General features: G+C 38.2%; 1 protein-coding gene across 1 annotated transcript in view; it reads right to left on the reverse strand.

Annotated features, from left to right (window-relative positions):
• LOC113107061 (cytosolic carboxypeptidase 6-like) overlaps positions 1-23588 on the reverse strand; it is a 220144-nt gene that overhangs the window by 109176 nt on the left and 87380 nt on the right. The window lies entirely within an intron of this gene.

The following is a 23588-nucleotide window of genomic DNA, read 5'->3' on the forward strand; positions in this document are numbered from 1 at the left end:
AGGTTTTCTACAAAGCAAAATTTAATGAAGTGGTAAATATCATGTCTGACGACTTACAAAACTTCATTAAGTGGTAAAAACCATGTCTCCCGATATATTGCGCATCTGATGATCCTATCTAAAAAATGAAAATAATTTTTGATAAAAAATGTTTGTAAAAAATATTTTAATGACACGGTTTTGCCGGTTATAGAGTTCTAATGACGGTGTTCAACTATAACCGCCGGTCTCACGGTTATATACTAACCGTCACACCCCTATGTATATCAGATTAAATGATCATATTAAATGAATAATTCTAGTAATTTTAAATAAAAAAGTGTCCTGTATTATTTTACAGAGTATAAAATAATTCACACAAAAAAGGTATTTCATTCTAAATGGTCTCAAAATCCTCCTTCCTTAAATAAAAAAAAAAAAAAAAAAAAAAAAAAAAATTAAGCCCATTTTTTTCAGGTACAACAACTGAATCTGAGATCTAAGTTAAGAAATGTAGTTTTGTTAAGAAAAAACAGAAGAATCTGCAGAAGAAGAATAAAGCTGCTTTGCCTGTAATATTACAATGTAAAAAAAAAAATATTCTTCAACATTGTAAATAAAACAAAGCATTCTGAACCATGTTTTATATTTCAGTCTTTCAACTACAAAATGAAATGTGTTACTTTTTTTTCAGAAACTTACTAGCCATTTATGAGTTGAAATCGTTTAAAATTTTATCTTATAACATACTTTCCAATACATCATTTAATCATTAAAGGTAACATTTCTACTGTTCTGTCCCACGTGACACTCTTATTTGGTATAATCTAGCAGTTCAAATGATTACAAATCAAAAGAGCTCAACATTTTTTCCCTTAACCCCTTTAAGTGCGAACATCGCCGACGGCCCCAGTTTATTATTGTTTCACTTTCACAGCACATTAAACATCACTGTCTTACTTCATCTTGACAAACTGTGCATCAATTGAAAGTTTAAAGACTCTAGTGTCGATATTTGACCAATATTTTGATAAAACATTGTTGCAGTGACAGATATTTAGTGATTTATGTCAGAAGTGCAAAATAATAAATCCGTATTATGCCACATTTTGAATAGAAATTAATCACTCACTCATATTCAGTCACGTCAAGAGCGGTTTATTTGTGTTCACATAGACTCACTGAACAGCGTCAATAAGGATTTTTAGACCAAAGATGCATATCTGCGGAGATATATGGATATATTTACTGATGTTTACTTCATATTTCTTCAGACAGAATCGTCATTTCTATTCATTTTCCACGGATTTACGCGATCAGATGATAAACAGCCTCTCCCAGCGATCTGTGTATGTGTTTGCTGTGCCGGCAGCTCATGCGGTGTGTGACTCAGACTCTGATTGGGCCTTGCAAGTGTCAATCTTACAGTGTCATAAATGGACACCGCCACATCGTGTCACATGCTTCCTGCACACTTCCTGGTAGTTATCTGGCCAAAACAACACTGAAACACCTCTGTACACAGGAAATATCCAAATAATAAACCCGCGATTACGATAGTAAAGCTTGGTATGAGAATTTCTTGAGATCTGGGGCGTTTTTATAAAAAAAAATCGAAAATGTACATGGGAAATGCTAACTTGTGCAGCGATGAAAAAGGCTACATATAATATATTTTTACAACAGTAAACGACCAAATTCCACCCCTGATCGCTAAAGGAAGTTATTATAAACACTCGATCGGGGTTTAAAGTGAGTTTTGAGTAAAAGTGTATTAATAATTTCATAAATTGTCTGCTGTAGCTAGATGCTAACGTTAGCTACAATGCTACTAATAGCAGGTGCTTTTCTTCTTCATAATGCATTTTTGTCTCAATAATTCACGTAAGGTCGTAAGAAAATGTTTTGTTGTATTTTTATAGTAAGACTTTTGATAAATAAGGGCTAAATGCAAAGAGAGACTGAAGTGAGATCGCTGCTTTGTTGCTTTGTAAAGCCTGAAAAACCACAATCAAGGCTAATAAAGGTGGAATAAAAACAAAAGAATAATGATAAAAGAATAATGCGGATAATGTGTCATACCTGGCGGAGGTGTGAAAGACTCGTTTGGTGAGAACAATACAATCATGAAACGGGCAGTTTTCACAGCCAAACACACATATAAAACACACATCAGTGTTTACATGTGAGATCTTACAGAGATGACAAGGGCCATAAATCAATCTGATTTGCCTTCTCTAAAAACACACATGACATGGCCTTAGAAAATATTTCATAAAATTCACAGTTTTACAGATTCGATTATGACATTTTTTATGAAGTTTTGGAAGACTTGTGGCCTTAGCTACACTGTGTTTTCAAACTCATTTCCTACATCAACAATTTTTTAAATACATTTAAAACATATGTTTTTAATATTTTTATTTTTGTTTTTATGTTTGAGCTTATATATCTCTATTATCATAACAGTCTGAGTGATTCTGATTCCTGAACAGTAAACTTTAAAGTGTCAGCTTTGTGAACAAAGGTTGATTGTGTATCTAGTCAGAAAGAATCATGAGCAGAAACCTTTTTATTTTGGGTATGTCATTTCTGTCTCCATGCCAAAAAAGGGGGGTTACTAGTAAGGGGTTAAAGCAAAATATCTGCAATATTTCTTTGTGTTCCACAAAAGAAAGAAAGAAAAAAAAAAATCACAAGAGTTTGGAACAACATAGCTGAATAAATGCAGATAGTTTATTTGCATTAAATTGTTTTTATATGCTGTCAATTATAGTGTTTAGGAAAAATCAGAATCGGCAAAAATCGGTATTGGCAGGTCACACTTACAAAAAAAAATTGGAAATCACAGTTGGCCATGAAAAGCTTAAAAGCTGAAAGCTCAGATTTAGCACGTTTTTGAGAAAGAAATTTCACATACTGAATAACTGCGAGCATTTCGAGCTGCAATTTAATGTCAGCTTTTAATTTCCTCCTTAAAAAGGGATGTATTCAATAACTTTGATATCAGATAACAGAAAACTGCAGCAGGCATTTCTGAAGCAGCGGGCATGTAGACCTTTTGTTTGGTTCAGGCATTCAGAACCTTTTGTGCAGGATTATTTAATTCCACTGGAAAACCAGGAAGTGGGCGTTTTTGCTGTATTTAGTGAAAAGGCAATTGCAATCTGCCGCCTCATTGTGTGGCAGCAACACGTGATTCTAACATGTTTAATTAGGTCTCTCCATCGCCTATGACTGACGGTCCAGCAAAACACAGACGACACAATGCAAAAGGTCACAGTCACTCACACAATGGTGCTCGGAGAGCTTTAAAAGCATTCCATTAACCTACTGATGGCTCCGTGCGCAGCTATGAGGGAAAGACCTTTGTATACGTGTTTGTAATACTTAACCCTATGCCAGTAGCTTATATGTGCGAGTCATGCTATTGTGCATGCAATAAATCAATGTTCTTTTGTGTCCACGCCAACTTACATCAACCATAATTAACAAAAATGAAGTCAAAACATATTGTAATGCACGAATCGGTCAAACTAAAAGGAATTTTACATCCTTTCTTGTCTCATGGTTCATGATCTCACCCTCCATTTTGGCATGACTTAAAAGGATAGTTTACCTGAAAATCACAATTCCACCATCATTTACTCACCCTTAGATAATTTTCAAACCTGTACGATGATGTTTCATCTGTAGAACACCATATTAAAAGCAATGTTCCCTCTAATTTTTTCTTTCTTGCTGAGCAAAACTTTTCTCCACTGAGAGGCCATTTCTTGCACCTGAGCAGATATATTCACGTTTAAACCCTGTACACTTTTAACTTGTGCTATATTTTATTTTACCCTTGATATAACTAAAAGATGTATATTTTAGGTTACCTGATTTTTTACAGTATAATACACTGCCTTTCAAAAGTTTAGGATCAGTAAAGTTTTATTATGCACATCAAGGCTGTAGTCTATTGTCACGCTCCTGGACTCATTATGTTGTGTTTTCCCTCCATGTGTTCCGTGTCCCATGTTGATGGTCTCATTCCATGTACCTGTGTTTAGTAATTATCCCTAGTATTTAAGTTCCTGTCTTTGCATCTCTCCACTGTTGGATCTACTTCGTCCATACTTGTTGGATGTTCTGTGTTACTATTATGGATTATACCTTTGATTTCTGGATTAAAGACGTTTGCTTATCTAACAATCCTCTACTGACACCTTGACAATTGAACTAATATGAACAATATAAAACGCACTAAGGATTAATTCATGAATATTAATCAGGTTGTTTGCGTTCGCTCGAACTGATTTGCTGAATTCAATACAGGGACGATAACAGGTGAGCGCTAGCCAATGAGTTTGTCATTTTCTGCATTAGCTCCGCCCACTACTGGAGAAACCAAAAGTTAAAAAGATGAAGAATTCCAAAGGAACTCCGTTATTTTGACAGGAAAATACAACAAAGTATATAGTTTACATGTAGCGCGTCAATTCTGTCTCTCTCTCTCTCTCTCTCTCTGCAACTAGAGTTTACGGTACGTCAAATACAGGGGAGGAGGATCTCATTGACTGGGAATCTGATCTGGAGATTGAACTGCCCCATCTCCTCCTTCCGTCGTCTCCACTGGTCCTGTCCAGCCCTCCTTCGTCCATAGTTCCCACATCCAGCCCCGAGGTGGCTTATGATTCTCCAGTGCCTGCTCCTAGAAAGTGTCTTCCAGTGCCTGCTTCTTGAAAGTGCCCTCATTGTCTGTTTTTTTAGAAAATGCCCACTCTCTCACCCGCTCCAGCCTCCTCCACCACTGTCGTCTGGCAGCCCCTCTGCTTGCCCTCAGCCCACAATCATCGAGTTCACACCTAACGGGAATTTTCTTACCGTTCTGTGCCCATCCTCCACTTTTTCCAGCACTTAATCAAGCCACTCTTCTTGAATACATGATTGGCTCTCGTGTTAAGTGCACCACAACCATTTAAGTATTCGATTCCTACAGCGACTAATTTGGTGCACATCATTCTTTCTATGAAACCTGTAAACCGCATTCACCAGTTCTGACTCTATAGCGGCATCAGCTCTATAGTGGTTTGCCCCAGCATTGTGATTCTTTCGCTCTTACTAGAACTAAATTAAACTGCTTTCCAAACTCGTTTTTTTGCATGTGCGTGGCACATTATTTCTTCTGTGCTGCCGCGGTGGAAGAAGTGCGCGGCCGCGCGCACACAGCTTAGAAGGAACATTGATAAAAGTCAAGTCAAGTCACCTTTATTTCAATAAAGCTTTATACAATTCAGATTGTTTCAAAGCAGCTTCATAGTACTAAACAGGAGGATCAAATCAATTATGCAAACTTCTTCACATATGAGACAAATTCCTATTCTGCAGCAAGGCTACTCTACAAAGACAATAGTGTCATTAATCAGCTTAAGTCAGTTCAGTTCAATAAATGCATAAAAATCATCAATTATAAATGGCTCTACTGAAGACAATGGTGTTGTTATTCAGCTCAAATCAGTTCAATGCTGATTCAATTCTGTACAAAAACAGTGTTGATTTAGCAAAATTAATTAATAATGAAACAAATTTGATTCTCTGAAATGTCATTATCCAGTTTAATTCAGTTTTGTTCTCATCCGATGGTGTCAGTGCAGTTAAACTGATTATATTACTGAATATAAAGTGTCTTTTACACCCTCATGAAAGCAGATGGGGATCAGGACCTGTCAAGATCAAAAAATAGGACAAAACTTCACAGAAGTACTTGTGCAATATAAATCAAGTGCTCTGAAGTCATTCAACACCTTGGTTTCAGAAATAAACTGAAAGTTAAGAAAAATCACACTTGGCATCTGTGGTCACCATTCACTTTAAATGAATGGGAAAAAGCTTGGAAATTTAGTTTGAAACAGCAGCTACCATGAACAAATAAAGTCAACAGAGGTGAATAAACAACAGAATTTTCATTTTGCGAGAACTGTTCCTTTAAGGGACATTTGTCTCCAGGTTACATCCCTACTGTACAGATACCAGGTCACTCAGCTCTGCTTCCAAGCACAAAACTGAACAGTAGTGCCACAATCTCTAACTCAGGATCAGACAAATACATAAACAAAATGGAACAGTGTTGCCATCCTCCTCTATAAAAAGACACTCTGTAGCTATCTCTCCCGTTCGTTCGGGGTCTTCCGTCAAGTAAGTGGCGACAGAGAGGTGGAATTGTCAAAAGTGATGGATGACTATCAACCTTCTGCTCTCCCCCTCTTCAGTCCTGGGAGATTTACAGAGCTGCTGACTACCAGGCATGAAAACCAATCTCTTTCTCCATTTCTATCTTTCCCTCTATCTCGCCAACACTCTCCCCGTGTCTTTCTTTTCCCTTCTATCTATCCATCTATTATCTTAAGCCATTTCTTTCACCTCTGACAGATTTGGAGAACGTTGTCTATCTATGCAACCAATCAGCTCGCATCGTTGCTGGGTAATACGGCGGAATACAGGTGACACGTCTGTCTCAGACGAGGACGTAAATTGCCGCGGTCTATGACAAGCGTTCCGCCTCCCATCCTCTCCTCCCAACAGGATGAAGAACGGAATGCGCGCACGTCTAAATGTCGCAATTATAACATCACAAAGGGTGGCACCGTAGGCTAATTGTGCTCTCAAAATAGTAATGGCTTTATTATCACAACTATTTTGGTGAGTGTAATGATCGTTAGGAGGCATTATGTTAATGCAATTAAGCGCTAGCATTATTGTTCCAGACCTCTCTAATTGGGGGGATCTCAGAGGGCACCCTGTTTAAATATACTCAATGATACATTTACACGGCCCTACGGTAAAGTGGCAAGGAGAATGAAGAGTTTAAAGATTAATATGCTTACAATAAAATCAAACAATAAAAAAAAATAAACAATACAAACACTGGCAGAACCAAACTCCTGTTTGCTCTTGCAGCAAGGTTGGCCACCCATTACTGGCTCTAATGGCACACTAAACAAGATTATATTAATTTTATAACATTTGAACACATTTTGAACACTTTCAAAGTAATATATCATAGAATAAAACTCATTAGTTAATTAGTGTCATATACATATACAAATAAGACAAATGAATAAGCCAGACATTCAGTAAGCTATTCATAAATAAGATATTCAGTTAGACTGATTCAAGTTACTGATTCTTTTTGAATGATTCATTAAAGGATTAAGCCATGAGATTCATTTGTTCATGAATCAGATTCTATTCTTGAGGTCAGTGATTCATTTATATATATATATTTATATATACAGGGGTTAAAGCAACTTTTTTCTGGGGGCGGGGCAACCCATGCAAAGCATGCAATGGCTGTGGCAACTTTAACATTTGAAAGGATACTATGGCAAAGTCATTGCTTTCTTTATTCAAACTGATTTTCTTTTTCATGAATATATGGTTGACCTGAGGAATGAAAGCTATATCATACACTTGGAAAAATTAAGAGCTATCTCACTACACTTAGCTAACCAAATGAGACAAAACATTGATACTTGGTTCACTACAACAAGACAATATTTTAATATTTTAAAGAGATTTTCAAGTAAAATAAAATAAAGTTAAATAATGCAATTGTATTTGGAAATATTTAAACTAACATAGGGTTGTAATCTACTGATTATTTTGGTAATCAAGCAATCTACTGATTATTTTGACAACTGAGTAATCTGTTATTTTTGGTAACACAGACAGACATACTGTAAGTGAAAACCAGGCTTTAGTATGACTATCTATATATAAACTAACAATGAAGAAATACAATTTGCTCAAAGTATCAAAAATCAAAACCACATAATATTAACATAACTAACTTAAGTACATTATGTATTAAAACAAATACCTGCGGGGGGCGCCAATGGCCTGGTGACGTTTCACTTCACAGTGTGATTAAACGATGTTTAAATCCATTTTTATATTTGGCCACATGCAGAAACGTTTATTTTTAAATCTTGATGTAATTTTTTTTTTTTTTAAATGTAGCTGTGGTGTGCATAAGAGATAAGATTTTACAAATATTTTACAAATCTTATCAAAGACAAACTTTTGCAATTCAGATTGAATTAAATCTTTTTAAAAGTAAAAAAAATAGTCAAATATTTTTAGTGTTGTAAATTGGGCTAGGCATCCAACAGTACATTCCTCCAAACAGGCATGTGTCACATGCTGTAATGATATCCAAATGTTATTCAAATTGCCATCTAATCAACCGTCGTGAGTCTGTGAGAGTGACCTTAGACTTTAGAAAAACTGGGCGAGAGAGATGCCTGTTGGCAGGGGTTGCCCTTTTGCAGCACATCTGAGACCATTTGCGTGGTTTGTCTTATGATGGTTAATATGAAGATTTGGGTTAAACCTTCAGCGCTTGTTGAAGATCAGCACAAAGGGCAATTTCACCATCTAAAAGCCATGGAGAGGCCTGTACTGTGACCCCTCACTATGATCTCTCGCCTTTCTGTCATCGCACAGGCATGCAGTCTACCCCAGGTTAATCAGATATGTTCATGTTTTCCATTCATATTTCATGGCTCATCAAATTCAAATGAATTCCGCTAAAAAAAAAAAAAAACTTTGCATGAAGGTGTAATGTTCTCATGCTGGTGCCTTGTTAGATTTTTTGAAATTTATTTATATTGTGTTTGTTTGTCTATTTTTACACCACAGGACAAGACGGGCGTGATTACCAACATGCCAGCAACACGATGAGCAAATTTAGACCGGAGTGAGAACACCATCACAAAAGGTTCTGTACAAACACACACATTTTATAGGAAATACACACTTGGGCTGGGATGTCAAAGCGAACTGCTTTTTCAAGTAATTTTTAGCTTCTCTCTCACAGCGTACACTCTCTATCAGTGGACTGCTCCAGTGGGGCAGCACGGCACAGACATGGAAGGAGAGGGGGAAAAAAACAGAGAGAGAGAGAGGGGAGAGAGAGAGAGAGTGTGAGAGAGAATGGATGGAAAAAAATGACAGTTGATGCCTGATATTCCAACAAACAGGAAACCTCAGTTGACCTATGGGTGAATCGCCGAGACCATTGCTGACCCACAGACTCTGCTTTTTAAACATTAAACTTTATAACAATTGTGTAATTTTTCTGTGCTGCATTGATATACAGGAAGTTTGGACAGATATTCTTAACATACAGAACATCTAAATACTATACTATATACTATACATACTATATATTTTAGCAATAGTAAGAGTAGTGTGGTTGTGGCGAGTGGTGCGGGCCCGAGAGGCATGGGAATGAGGAGTGAGGCCAGGTGTAGTGATTGGAGATGAGCTACACCTGCGCCCCACCGAGATGGAAGGATATAAAACTGGAGCGACTATAGTGAAGGACGAGAGAGGACCAGGCCTGGGCCATATTTTATGTTTTGGTTTTTATTTTGTGCGCACCAGTCGTCCGTGAGGGGCTGGTGCGCTGTTTTGTGTTTATTTTGAATTATTAAAGTTTAATTTGATTGTGCGCCGGTTCCCGCCTCCTTCTTCCCGATGATTACGAATGTTGTATTATTACAGTGGTGCCGAAACCCGGGAGAAGGAGGGACGTGCTGCTTAAGATCCCTCGCCGATGTGGTGAATCCGCAGTGCCCTCGAGCTGGGACGGGGACGGGCGAGCTCGCTGCCGGCCGCCCACGATATGGAGGGGCGGCTGCCGTCCGTGAGGGAGCGGAGGAGTCGGCGCCGTTCGCCAGGGGGCCGGAGCCTGCTACCTCCGCGAAGGAATCCGGAGGGGCAGGGAACGGGGGACTCCTGCCAGCTGCCCAAAACCGGAGTAGCCATCGCCGTCCACCGGGCGGTGGAGGAGTGTCGTGCCGTCCGCCGAGGGCCGTCCAGTGACACCGCCAGGCACCGCGGAGGAGATCACCCAGTTGGTGGAGGGCCGAGCAGCAGTGCGTTGGGTGTATGTGGCGAATGGGGCGGGGCCGAGAGGCCTGGGAATGAGGAGTGAGGCCAGGTGTAGTGATTGGAGATGAGCTACACCTGCGCCCCACCGCCAGTCTCGAGTCCCACGTAGGAGATGGAAGGATATAAAACTGGAGCGACTATAGTAAAGGACGAGAGAGGACCAGGCCTGGGACATATTTTATGTTTTGCTTTTTATTTTGTGCGCACCAGTTTATTTTGAATTATTAAAGTTTCATTTGATTGTGTGCCGGTTCCCGCCTCCTTCTTCCCGATGATTACGAACGTTTTATTATTACAGTGGTGTTATGCTATTCTGAACATTAGGGGTGGGGGCGATATAACCAAATCTTATCACGATATGAGAAATTTTATATCACGATAACGATATATATCTTGATATGGTTATTTTTTTGAATACGTTTTTTTTTTATGATATTAAGATCTTTGATACCATAGAATTTTCATAATCCTTGTCAACAATGTCGATATCAAACTAATACAAGAAAAGAATAATAAAAAATACTTAAGCTCACTGGAGATAAATAAACAGTCAGTGATGAAATAAGAACAAAAAACTAATTACAAGCAATAGGACAAAAAATAAAATGTATAAGAAGTACATTGTGGAAATGAATTAGTCTTCACTGTGTAAGTTATATCCATCTATATGTGTATATCTCTATATCTCTATCTATGCACAAACCCAATTCCAAAAAAGTTGGGACACTGTACAAATTCTGAATAAAAACAGAATGCAATGATGTGGAAGTTTCAAATTTCAATATTATATTCAGAATACAACATAGATGACATATCAAATGTTTCAACTGAGAAAATGTATAATTTTAAGGGGAAAATAAGTCGATTTTAAATTTCATGGCATCAAAACATCTCAAAAAAGTTGGGACAAGGCCATGTTTACCACTGTGTGTCATCCCCTGTTCTTTTTATAAAAGTCTGCAAACGTCTGGGGACTGAGGAGACAAGTTGCTCAAGTTTAGGAATAGGAATGTTGTCCCATTCTTGTCTAATACAGGCTTCTAGTTGCTCAACTGGCTTAGGTCTTCTTTGTCGCATCTTCCTCTTTATGATGCACCAAATGTTTTCTATGGGTGAAGATCTGGACTACCAGCTGGCCATTTCAGTACCCGGATCCTTCTTCTACGCAGCCATGATGTTGTAATTGATGCAGTATGTGGACTGGCTCTTCCCTGAAAGAGACGATGTCTGGATGGGAGCATATGTTGTTCTAGAACTTGGATACCTTTCAGCATTGATGGTGCCTTTCCAGATGTGTAAGCTGCCCATGCCACACACACTCATGCAACCCCATACCATCAGAGATGCAGGCTTCTGAACTGAGCGCTGATAACAATATGGGTTGTCCTTGTCCTCTTTAGTCCGGATGACATGGCGTCCCAGTTTTCCAAAAAGAACTTCAAATTTTGATTCGTCTGAACACAGAACAGTTTTCCACTTTGCCACAGTGCATTTTAAATGAGCCTTGGCCTAGAGAAAACTGCTGCACTTCTGGATCATGTTTAGATATGGCTTCTTTTTTGACCTATAGAGTTTTAGCCATCAACGGCATATGGCACGGTGGATTGTGTTCACCGACAATGTTTTCTGGAAGTATTCCTGAGCAGATGTTGTGATTTCCATTACAGTAGCATGGCTGTATGTGATGCAGTGCCGTCTAAGGGCACGAAGATCACAGGCATCCGGTATGGTTTTCCGGCCTTGACCCTTATGCACAGAGATTGTTCCAGATTCTCTGAACCTTTAGATGATATTATGCACTGTAGATGATGATGATGAACTTCAAATTCTTCTCTGAGAAACTCCTTTCTGATATATTTTTCACCGCAGCATTGTGCGAATTGGTGATCCTCTGCACATCTTGACTTCTGATAGACACTGCCACTCTGAGAGGCTCTTTTTATACACAATCATGTTTCCAATTGACCTAATAAGTTGCTAATTGGTCCTCCAGCTGTTCCTTGTGTGTACATTTAATTTTTCCGGCCTCTTATGCTACCTGTCCCAACTTTTTTGGAATTTGTAGCTCTCATGAAATCCAAAATGAGCCTATATTTTGCATGACATTTCAAAATGTCTCACTTTCAATATTTTCTAAATTCTATTGTGAATAAAATAGAAGTTTATGAGATTTGTAAATGATTCCATTCCTTTTTTACTCATAATTTGTACAGTGTCCCTTTTTTTTGGGAATCATGTTTGTGTGTATTGTGTATATATATATATATATATATATATATATATATATATATATATATTTATTTATACATACACGCATAATTGTTAGCATTACAATTTTTTTTTTCTTACTCTAGTTACAGAAGTGATTTAGTCAAGAGATTTTCTTGAATGGCAGACAGGACGAATATTGAACAGCTTACCATTTAAGACCGAAGTCCGGATCCAATATAGTGTTACATATGTACTGCATTTCTCTCTGAACTGTTTACATTCCCTTAAGAACTAATTGACTGTGTTTATGAGGATACTTGTATTTGGACACATATAAGTGTTTATGCAATCATTCAAAGCCAATAAAGCATCAAAAATGCTCACGAGCTCTATTAGCAGCTGATAAACACAGACAGCGTGCACATATAGCTCCGTTGTTTGTGTTTCAACGGCCTAAAATCAGTTGTTTTAAACTGCAGTGCTTGCATATATAAAGTGACCACACATGCTGTTATTCACACTCTGCCTGCATCCCCGTGTAATGCATGTAAGGCTGCCATCATTCAAAATATTAAAAAGTATTGCCATAACCAATTTATTTTGCAGCACCATGAAATAAACAATAGAGCACAATATGAAACTATAGACTTTTAATTTCGTCCATCTGATATATATCGTCATATCAGCCAGTCCTACTGAAAATATCCCATAAAAGTTCAAAATAATGTTGAGAAGTATTTTCAATGAAGTATGAATACAATCCTTATAGGTTACATTCACCATATTGTTAATGTCATGTGACCTACCAGCATCAGCTGCATTGCATCACTGTCATTCAATAAACTGTCAAGTGTTCATTACATGCATACTTCAGAATCTCACCGGAAGTCATCCAGGTACTTTTCTCCTACTGTTTTGTGAGTACTATCAATTCAGACATAGTACTTTTTCATAAACTGTTTTGGTTGGGAAGTATGCGATTTTGGATGCAGCCATTCTCATTCTAGAAGGATTTAATTTGATTTTAAAAAAAATCCTGATCTGGTGAAAGTGAATTTTAACAGATTTAAAAGTACTAAAAGTCACAAAAATTCTCATTCTGATACCACTGGCTCTTTAAGTTCCTGCCTTCTCTGGGCCAGCAGCCAGTCGTATGACAGGGTGGCAGATGGGCAGCTGGGAGGGCAAATGTGGAGCTGCCTTCAGTGCGTGTTGGTCTTTTACAGAATGATAAGGTCAAGAGCTTTATTTTTCTTGGTTCTTTTTTCCTTCTTCCCCTCTAGTCTGCCACTGTTCTGAGGTTTTCTTCAATCACGCACACATGCAAACACAAAAATTTACCACAGGCTTGCGAGAGTCGATATGTTATTCAGTTTTTTTTTCAATCTGCTATAATTACAATATAGCCCCCTGGTCAGAGTTGAAATGGTGCCAAAATCCCCCACCGGCCGGAGAATGAGTCACAGAGAGATAAATATTACAGCAGAATATGTGTGTGTGTGTGTGTGTGTGTGTGTGTGATTGTTTATGTGTTGGAGGTGAGACAGAGGCTATGAATACCGCTCTCCGGGACAGTTCACACTGTTACTATCAGCAGGTATTCTCTCATCCTTCTAACGTCCAACTGAATATGCAGATTTTAAGGAGAAAAGGGCAAATAAATAAGAGTGCATAAATCTAGCCTTTGTTTGCATGAACGAGGGGTTTCCTGAAAGCGTACGGACGGCGACTTTTAACCCCCGCCGGTCTGTAGAGGAGGATGATAGATTTAGCCTTCTGTCTTGCTGCTGCTGGCCCATCAACGCCAGCTGAAATGAGAAAATTGAAGTGGGCCTGTGTTATTGCCTCTGACCCTCTAGAGGCCAAGGCATCGTGGGGTGGATAGACCGAGGGAGGGAGAGTGAGATGTGCTTGCGGAGGAGGTAAATAATGGCACAACACTGTTACTCACTTCCGTTGACTTCAGAAACGCCACAACCGCTTTAAATAATACAGAGGAAAAAAAGAACAGCTTCAAGAGCCCGAAAACTTCCAACGGCCCCCGACAGCACTGCTGCGTTGGCAGGAAGTGATGTCACAGGTCAGTGTTTTTAATTCGGAACGCTCCCAGGGGTACAGCGACCCCTCGGCCCTGCTGGATCAGCAGCGGTGATGGAGGGAGGCTGAGCGCGAGTGGCACGCCATCTCTGTGGAATATCAATCTGCTGCGTCTAACCGTCTCACCCCTCAGCTAACGACCTTATTAATTAATCAGCGCCGAACTGACTCGCTTATTTCTCCCCTTCTCGCCTGCTTGTCTTTAACCCCTCCCTCGTCCTTCCCTCGGCTTCACCGGGGAGAGCATTTTGTAGATGTGAGGTGAGCTCTACCCCATCTGTGGCTGCAGTACAGCTTGGCAGTGTGAGTTTTTGATTGAGGGGCTGTATAAAAGCAATCTTCCAGACCTGGGGAGGGAGAGAGAGAACGAGAGCGGGCGGGCAACACTCATCTTTCTGCACATTGCACGTCTGGCTGCTTGCCTGCCGGGGCCTGCGTTTCACATAGCACATAGTTTATTATGGCGGCTGCTATCAGGCTCGCAGGCCTGTATCTGCTTAGGATGGAAACAAGAGCTAAGAAAAACCCCATTCAGGGGCATCTGGTGTCTCTGACAGAAATACAAACCAAGACAGAGGAGATCGAGGTAGGGAGACGTGAATATGGATGTGAAAAGGGATAATAAGCTCGCCTCCGACACCTGGAAAATGCGGCAGAGTATTCGATGGTTTTTCGTAGTGCTACTGCACGGCAATGCATCACGCCAGGTGCGATGGGAATGGCCGCTCTTGTTTGCTGAATGCATGAGAGCTTTAATGTGTAGGCTAACCTTTGGAAAGTCACACAGAACTGAAAACGATGGCGTTTTCCCGCACTTGAGCGATTAACCGCTGATAAGTGTGGAAAACACCACGCCTGCCATTGATTCATGCAAAATAAAATCAATTTATGCAAAACACGCAAGGAAATATATAGAACTCACCCTTCCTTTAAGGCAAAATATACTTATATGAGAATATTTATATCTCCTGGCATATGTCTTGTAATGAGAGGCTTACAATTTTGCAGCTATACTAAAGAACGTTCATGGAAATATCATATGATGCAGAAATTCTAAGCATAACATCAGTTCTGCTTGGGCTGTTCTCGTTTCTGGGGGAATTGAATGCTTGGCAAACAGCAGGAGACCGAGGGATTTAAAGTCTGCATACTGCTATTTGAGGGCTTTGTTTAAATGAAATACTTTAGAATGGCTAAAAGCTGTTCTTTAACTACAAAGCAGAAGTCTAAGGAGCCAGAATGAAGCACTGGGTCTCTAAAAACACCCCAATTGTTTGTTTTACAGTTTAACAGCCAGTGTAAAATACAACATAATGCTTGAAACCAACAATTCTATAAAATATTAGTATTTTTTTTTTTAAACACAACCGGTTTAAATGTGTAAAACCTTTTTAAAATCAAGATAAAAATATGGTAGAGGATGTGACTTCCAATAACAAAAGTCAAGGAAATCATCAAAATACAAAGTGCATTTGCTACAAAAAAAAAAAAAAAAAAAACCCTTCAATCCAGTATTCACAAACAACTGAAGGAGTCATGGCAAAGTCATGGAAATATGTATGGCTGGCAAGTCTCATTTCAACTGCCATTGACAGCTGTGACAGTTCAATTTGGACCCTACATACTCACATTCAACCTTATTTAAATCCATTAGTTAATTGAGTAGGGACATTCTCAAAAATGACTGCGAGCAGACTGCCCTGAGAGCTTCACATTCACGCAAGAACAAATTCAATGTTAGAGTCTAATATTGATTTATCTATAAAATGAAAGGCAGGCCTGGGGTTGGATTACCTTCATCATATTACTACAGTAAGAGTTGCACATGGGATCTCTAATGGTGTCTTGCTAACACACGCTGCAGGGAAGGTCAGAGATGAGAGCTGGGATACGCAAGAGAAACACACACTAATGTCTTTAGCTTACAGACTAGTGTTTCATCCAGCCTGCTCCGAGCACAAAGTTAGAAATGGTCAATTCAATGAAAGGGTGGATGATTACAGTATCAGAAATTTCTATATCATAGAGGCTTCATACAGAGAAATACAGTATCTGTATCGAACACAAGCCTTTAAACAGTATCTCAGCGCTGTATTGCTTGTAAACAAATGTTAAAACGAATACTTTTTTATGTTCATGACACACTGGTATGTGAGATTGGAAATGATTCTATACTGGCATTAACTACCACTGTGTATACGTATGTGTATGTGAGACAGAAAGAGAGAAAGAGCAAGAAGGAGAGAAAATGTAGTGGGGGTAATTCAAATGCAGAGGAAAACCCATAAAGATGATCGACTGAATATTATTTCACAAGGTCAAATTAGATTAATTAATCTAGAACTTGCTGCAGACCTGATAAAACAGGAAGAACATTAGTATGTACTCAAGCAAGCTCGCTCGGAGAAACGAAATGATAAGAAGAAAAAGAAAAGAAAAAGAATAAAGGGCAAAATGAAAACAAAGAAGGTAAAAGGAAAGGAAATTAAGGGAAAGATGAAAGAAAGAAAAACAATGGGCATTATCAAAAGGAATGTTGATGTGTGAGTTGCCATAGTGACTGGAGACGATGTGCCAGTTATGGCCATAATCAGAGCCATCGCTAAGTGTAGCTGTCATCAGAACAGCACCAAAGAGAAAGAACCACCGGCACAGACGTCTCCCTGACTGCTAAAGAGGACGGATGGGAAACGTACTGCCTCTATATACAGCTGCAAACATTCAATCAGCGCCAGCCATGAGAAAATATGCTTTTTGGTGCCAAGGACTATCACCTTAATGTGCTGAGAGAGTAAATGTTTATTTGTTGATTTATTTATTGAAAGATTTACATTGTCAGACTGCATCTGACTCTAAACTGAAGATTTTGCCATGTCTAGCATCAGGAAGGTGAGATGTCAGTATCGGATGTGAAAGGAACCCGGGGGTGTTGAGGCTGAGTTTGTAGGATCAGATTTATATGATGGGAATCATTCAATATCAGCCTAAAATGGATTAGAGCACAGCTGACTGCTCATTTCCTTCACACAGCCTGTATAAGTACCCATAGTCCTGAATTATAACTGCTGATCCACATACACACACACAAGCAGTATGTGCTGAGTGCATACATGTATTCAATTATTTTCTGTTAGTTTGCATTGGAACATTGTATTGGAGTTTTTGCAGATTATTTAGAATTCGGCTTTATTAAAGAAATATTATGCTGATTTGAACAAAATAATTATACAAATCAAGGTTAAATTGAGGCACTTACAGTGGAAGTAAATGGGGCCCATTTTTAGAGGGTTTTAAAAGGCAGAAATGTAAAGCTTAAACTTTTTTTATTAATTTATTAATTTCAAACTGTAAAGCAGTCTATTCCATGGTGTTTTAGATGTTGTTGATTTATTATTATTTTATTTTTTTTATTTTTTTTGGTAAAGGTATAACATTTAATATAGCTTCACACAGAAAAGGTTAGTGAGTTTTTCAAAGCATAATCATAATAATGCATACTGTTTACATCTTGTGGCTATATGATTAAAATCATGTGTATTTCAATGTCTTAATGTTTATTTGAATGTTAACATGTATACAACAAATGCAAATTAATGTTTGTGGTAATCAGCATTATGTCTGACTGAGCTTAACCTGTACTAAACCTAGAATATTGTTTTAGGATCTGAAATTTAAATCCAGAATGACTGTGAACAGTACAGAACAGTATATCATTTTCCATAACGTTTCACTGATATATGATCTTTTGTGGTTCAAGTTAAGAAACAATTTCTTAAACAACTGTAGGTAACACTTTAGAATAAGGTTCCATTAGTTAATGTTAGTTAATGTATTAATTAACATGAACAAACAATGAATAATACATTTATTACTGTATTTATTCATCTTCGTTAATGTTAGTTAATGAAAATACAGTTATTCATTGTTAGTTCATGGTAATTCACAATGCATTAACTAATGTTAACAAGCACAACTTTTGATTTAAATATTGCATTAGTAAATGTTGAAATTAACATGAACTAAGACTTATAAATGCTGTAGAAGGATTGTTCTTGCTTAGTTCATGTTAACGAAAGTAGTTAATTAACATTAACTAATGGAACCTTATTCTAAAGTGTTACCCAACTGTACTTGTACCTTTTTCATTGTGGTTTAATACATTGTATAATATGCATCTTGTTTTAAATCTAAATTTAAACGACTAAGTGGATAACAAACAGCCATCAAGATTTTCTCAATGCTTTTCTTAATGTCAATTCAGGAGCTCCGGTTCTGTTGTTTGCCCGAGTAAACTGCCAAGAGCTTTTGTTTAGCAACACATTCCACTGTGGCATCCTATTTAGACTTTGCATTTCATAGCCATCCAGTTGCAGCATCCAAAGTAGCCTGCAATTCCACACTTGATTCGTAAATTCAATACTTAATTAAGTGAGCCAGATAAAATCATAAATACATTAGGAAAATAAATCACATCAATTTACGTTAGCATTTCAAGGTCTGGTGTTTTTTTTTTTTATTCCCTTCTCTTCTCCAAAATCCTATTTAATTGTAAATGTAGCTTACTGTTTTCAAGGTTGCGGGTAATATATCTTCAAATTCCCCCTGCATACATTTCTCTATAACGTCCATCCGGAATTTGTCTCGCCATTATCTCTCAATGCTGTTAATGCTCTGATGGGGACCTGGGCTAATTTAAAACCAGCCTCACCTGAGGAAACTTTATTCATGCTGGGAAAAGCTATGTGATATTAAGTTATGAGACTATAAATGCACTGTTAGAGAAGAGCTGTTTAGTTATCCTTACGGTACAGTTTGGATAACTCATTTCCTCATTTTGAGGAAACCAGTTGCCTCAGTCCATTGAAGTTTAGAAACCAACAGTTAGGAATACTATGAAATTATTGAACTTCTTACTTAGTATGTCACTGTATTGATTAAAACCATTAAAATGAAAAACCTTAAATTAGTCTGCTTCATCTCTTCACAAGTGCAATGAACTTTCAGTAATATTTCAGTGAAATGAACTTGTTTCTTTTAGTACATTTGATGTTGTACAGTGATCAAAGTATACATGAATGGAAGCTTCAAAGAATTGGATGAACATATATTTATTCGAATATACTCAGTGATTCACCACGCAAAGTGGGCTGCAGATCTGAAGAACAATGCTAAATGAAAATAATTAAACCGCTACTAACCACATAATCGTGCAGTTAGGATTGAAGTGCAACTGAAATTCGCAGACCACATTGACAGCCCTGATTAGAATCGCAAAATAAACAGACTTATTAACATTTAATAGGGAGGAGAAAATGCTTTCCATTTCTTTAGTGCTTCTCAAATATGCATAGACGGTTTACTAAGGAAAGAGAGAATGAAAAGTACTTTGCGTAGCACCAGCCATTAAGAGTGAATGCTCCTGCATTTCAAAAGGCCTCATTCAGAGTAAATGGAAAAATAGAAAACACAATTTCTAGAGATTTGGTACATCAACCTTCTGATAAAAGAAAGAAGGAATGTCTTCCAGCCAGGAAGAGATACAAGCTTCTGTTGTTCCCGAGAGTTCTCCAGAGTTTGGGTCAAGGTGATCCATTGGTCAATCGAGCTGAAGAGCAGCGTGAAACAAGAGCATGAGGTGTGTTTCGAGAAGAGCGACTTCACCTTTGAGAGCGGCGAACAAAAGCGGAGAGCGGGGCGGGCTGCGGCGATGGACTTTAGCTTGATTAAATGGTCAGTGAGTCGGAAAACAACCCTGATGTGATCTGTGACCTCAGGCCAAAATCTTTTTACGGAAAAGATTAAATGAAAACACCTTCAAAAGAAGCCATGGGGACAAAGTCAAGTTAGCTCCCCTGAGGAGGAAAAACAGAAAAAGAGTGATGTTCTAGAACTCACATTAACATTGAGCACATACAGTACTGACTGTAAGCTGTCTATGTGGACCATCTCCTTTCAATAACAAACAACACGTTCTCTGGCTAATGGACTATATGGTTCACAACACTTTGACCTTCCTAGATGTTTTTGGCCCTTAGTGCGCAACATCATGCACAGGAGCAAGCAAAAAGTCAAAGATACATACAAATGTAGATTACAATCAGCTCTCGGACTATCATCAAGGATATGCCATCAAGGTTGCTGTCAGACAGAAAATATAAGCAGTGGATTTCCCACTGACAAAGAGAGAACGGAGGAAATGTATCACCAGAGGAATTTCGGCAGCTGCAGCGATTCATTTACTAATGCAAGAGTAGCAACGATCTCATTTAGTAAATCAGATTCATGAAGCCACACACTGAACACTCATTCATATCTGCTCTGAGGTAAATACTGCAAAGAACCTCTCTGACTGATTTTGCAAGACAGAATACTGTCATAATGAAGTTATTTAAATACACTTAAAGGCCCTATGAAATCAAAAATAGAACCTCTCCTTCTGATTTCTGGTATCGTGGACTATACATTGATGACTCATCTTGCATTTTTGTCCGATCAGGTCAAGGTATTCAGGTTTTAAGGTTAAAAGCTAATATGTTCTGCATGATTAATGTAAGGGGGTATGAGCGTTACTTCAAATATAATTGTATTTATTCATGTTTTACTATATAAAGCAACAATTACCAATTCAACCTAATTTATTTCATCTGTTGGCCGAAAATTACCTGCCTGCTGTATTTTATAGACCAATATAATGGTAAAAACAATTCACTTCTGTACTTGTGTGACTTTAGTCGAAAGAAGAATTTTTGATCTGTAAATAGCACATAACCCATTTCAGACACATGCTAAAAATGTGCTTTGTTCTGTGGGACTCTTACTTTTGCAGTTCAACCCCATTTTAATCAGTGACAATCCAATCACAGTCATTCTTATGGCAATCAGAGGGAGAATACACAGAAGCGTGAGACAGAGAGAGAGAATGGTAGGGCTGCAGACTTTCATATCTTCCAAGCGGCAGGGACTCAAATCATGTCTCTATGAAGTCTTGATTAAAACGACTTTACAGAGTCAACTGCCCTGCGCGCACAAAACACATAATTTAGTGTTACTATTTAAGTGAAGAACATCTTGCAGAGATGTCAAAGCTTTGTCAAGGGATTATAGCGAAAAGTGTTGACTCTCAGAATAAAGTATTCTTATCAGTCACATTCAAACCAGAGCAAACTGAAGTTGAGTTTGAAGTTGAGTTTGAATATATGTGTGCAGACTTAAAGAATACTTAAAGAAATAATGAAATAAATAAGTGTCATATAGATGAGCGGACTCACACATGAGGTGTTTGCATGTCTCTCTGTCTTTTTCGACCAAATATTCTCTTTATATCAACATGAAACGTAATTCCCAACCCAGAAATTAAATAAAATAAAACTATAAAGTATTCTTGTCTTTAATATTCAAACCAGAGCAAACTGAGTCAAGTTCTGAACATAAAGCTATGATTGCATTGTAAAGAATGGTCATATTTTAGTAGCCTAAAGCAAACCTTAAAATCAATAACTATTCACCTTGATTAACTATTCAACTAGATGATGCAAGCCAAAAAGAAAAATCATTTCAGAGGTAGAGGATGTTTACATTTTGATGAAAAATTACAAAGACATTGTTTTTTTCTTTAGGTATAATGTTAACTGTTGAATTATGCACCAGGGGTGCTGAAGAAAATAAACAGTGCATAACCAACAGTATGAAATGAGACAACAAACAGCCCACAGAAGATTCGGCCACCCTCATCCTCACCTTTCTAAACGGCCGCACCGCAAGGGAAATCGTCCTGCTATACAGGCAGACATAAAGAGCACAATTATTCCAATGTTACACCACCTTGCTCTTCCTCTCAAAGTCTACTTCCCTTCCTAGTGTGAGGAGGAGAAAGGTGACTTTCATAGAACAGGAGAGAAGCTGACTCAGACAGTCCTGAGCCCCAGCAGGCCACAGGGGCGGCTTTCTCTCTCTATCCCAGTCTGAGCTCACCATGTCTGGGTATTTTTATAAGACGGCTGCCTGTGGACCGTAATGGGCTGAAGCCAGATATCATTAGGTGTGTGAGTCAGGGCAGACTGATCTACTCCTGCTGTATTGAGCTGGATAAATATAATCCATCTCTTCCATCCATTAGTTATTTATACCCAAGACCTTAATGCATTCTTTTTTTGGAGCACATTTAGCTTGCAGTGCCAGATCCGTATCTGAAGTGGTGTGTCCGGCTGGGTTCAAAAACCACCCGCCCCTGCAGGCGAGATGCACATCTACTAGCTATCAGATACAACAGCTGGTTTATTGGTCAGGAAAGCTCTCATCGGCCAAATGAGGCGATCAGTAGCGTTAAGGAAAATGAGACTGCGGCAGTTATGCACGGAAGCCACATCTTTTGGGATGGAGGTGTTTTGATGGAATGTGCCGTGAAGGTGAGAAGTTTTACTTTAGAAAAAAAGAAGGGCAAGCGGTGATGCTAGGCTTTATTTGGAGAATGAGACAGACAGAGTGTGTTTCAAGGTCTCAGCTGCCCCTTTCCCACCAATGGGCCTGATCTGAAACTGTTCGAAGTTATGAGATCAACAGCATGAGTAATTGCTCTGGAAAACTCAGCTTTGCAATCATTTTCAAACATATTAAAATAGAAAACAGTTATTTTAAATAGTGATGCTATCTTATAATATTACTGTTTTTACTGTATTTAGTACAGTAAAGTTTTTTTTTTAAGTTTTTGATATATTTGATATAATAATGATGGGGCAATTTTCATTTTTGGGTGAATTCATTTCTTTAATTCATAAGACTGGCAAACTCCAGCCACTTTATATATATATATATATATATATATATATATATATATATATATATATATATATATATATATATATATATATATACTGTAAATATAATTCATTTTATCTATGCGTTAATCAAATAGAAACATAGCCAGTTATGCCAACACTCAATTCTTAAGTCACCAAAAACACAGGTTGGGTTTGCGGAGCACCAACTCCATTTTGGTGGAAAAGTGGTTCGAGAGGTCTTAGGACATTCAAGTGGACTAGTTTTGTATTTCTGGATGTTTTTGAGACTTTAAGATAAGTATGATGCCCTGTTCGGAGTCACCTAGTGTCATCATCCGTCAGTGTAGAGGAGTGTGTGTATTTTTGAAGGGTCACTCGCTTTCCTCTCTCCATCTCTCTCTCGCTCTCTCTCTCTCTCGTTCTCGCTCTCACTGGATTTGACAGGTAAAGGAAACGGAGCACCAGAGCATGACAGCTAACAATGACCCTCTTCTCCCATTTCACACACACACATACGCACATTCAACCCTTTGGTGGTCAAACCCTCTTTCTTAATCTAGAGCAAACACTTAAGGCCAGTTT

Source organism: Carassius auratus, chromosome 8, assembly GCF_003368295.1.
Source record: "Carassius auratus strain Wakin chromosome 8, ASM336829v1, whole genome shotgun sequence".
NCBI classification, from domain to species: domain Eukaryota; kingdom Metazoa; phylum Chordata; class Actinopteri; order Cypriniformes; family Cyprinidae; genus Carassius; species Carassius auratus.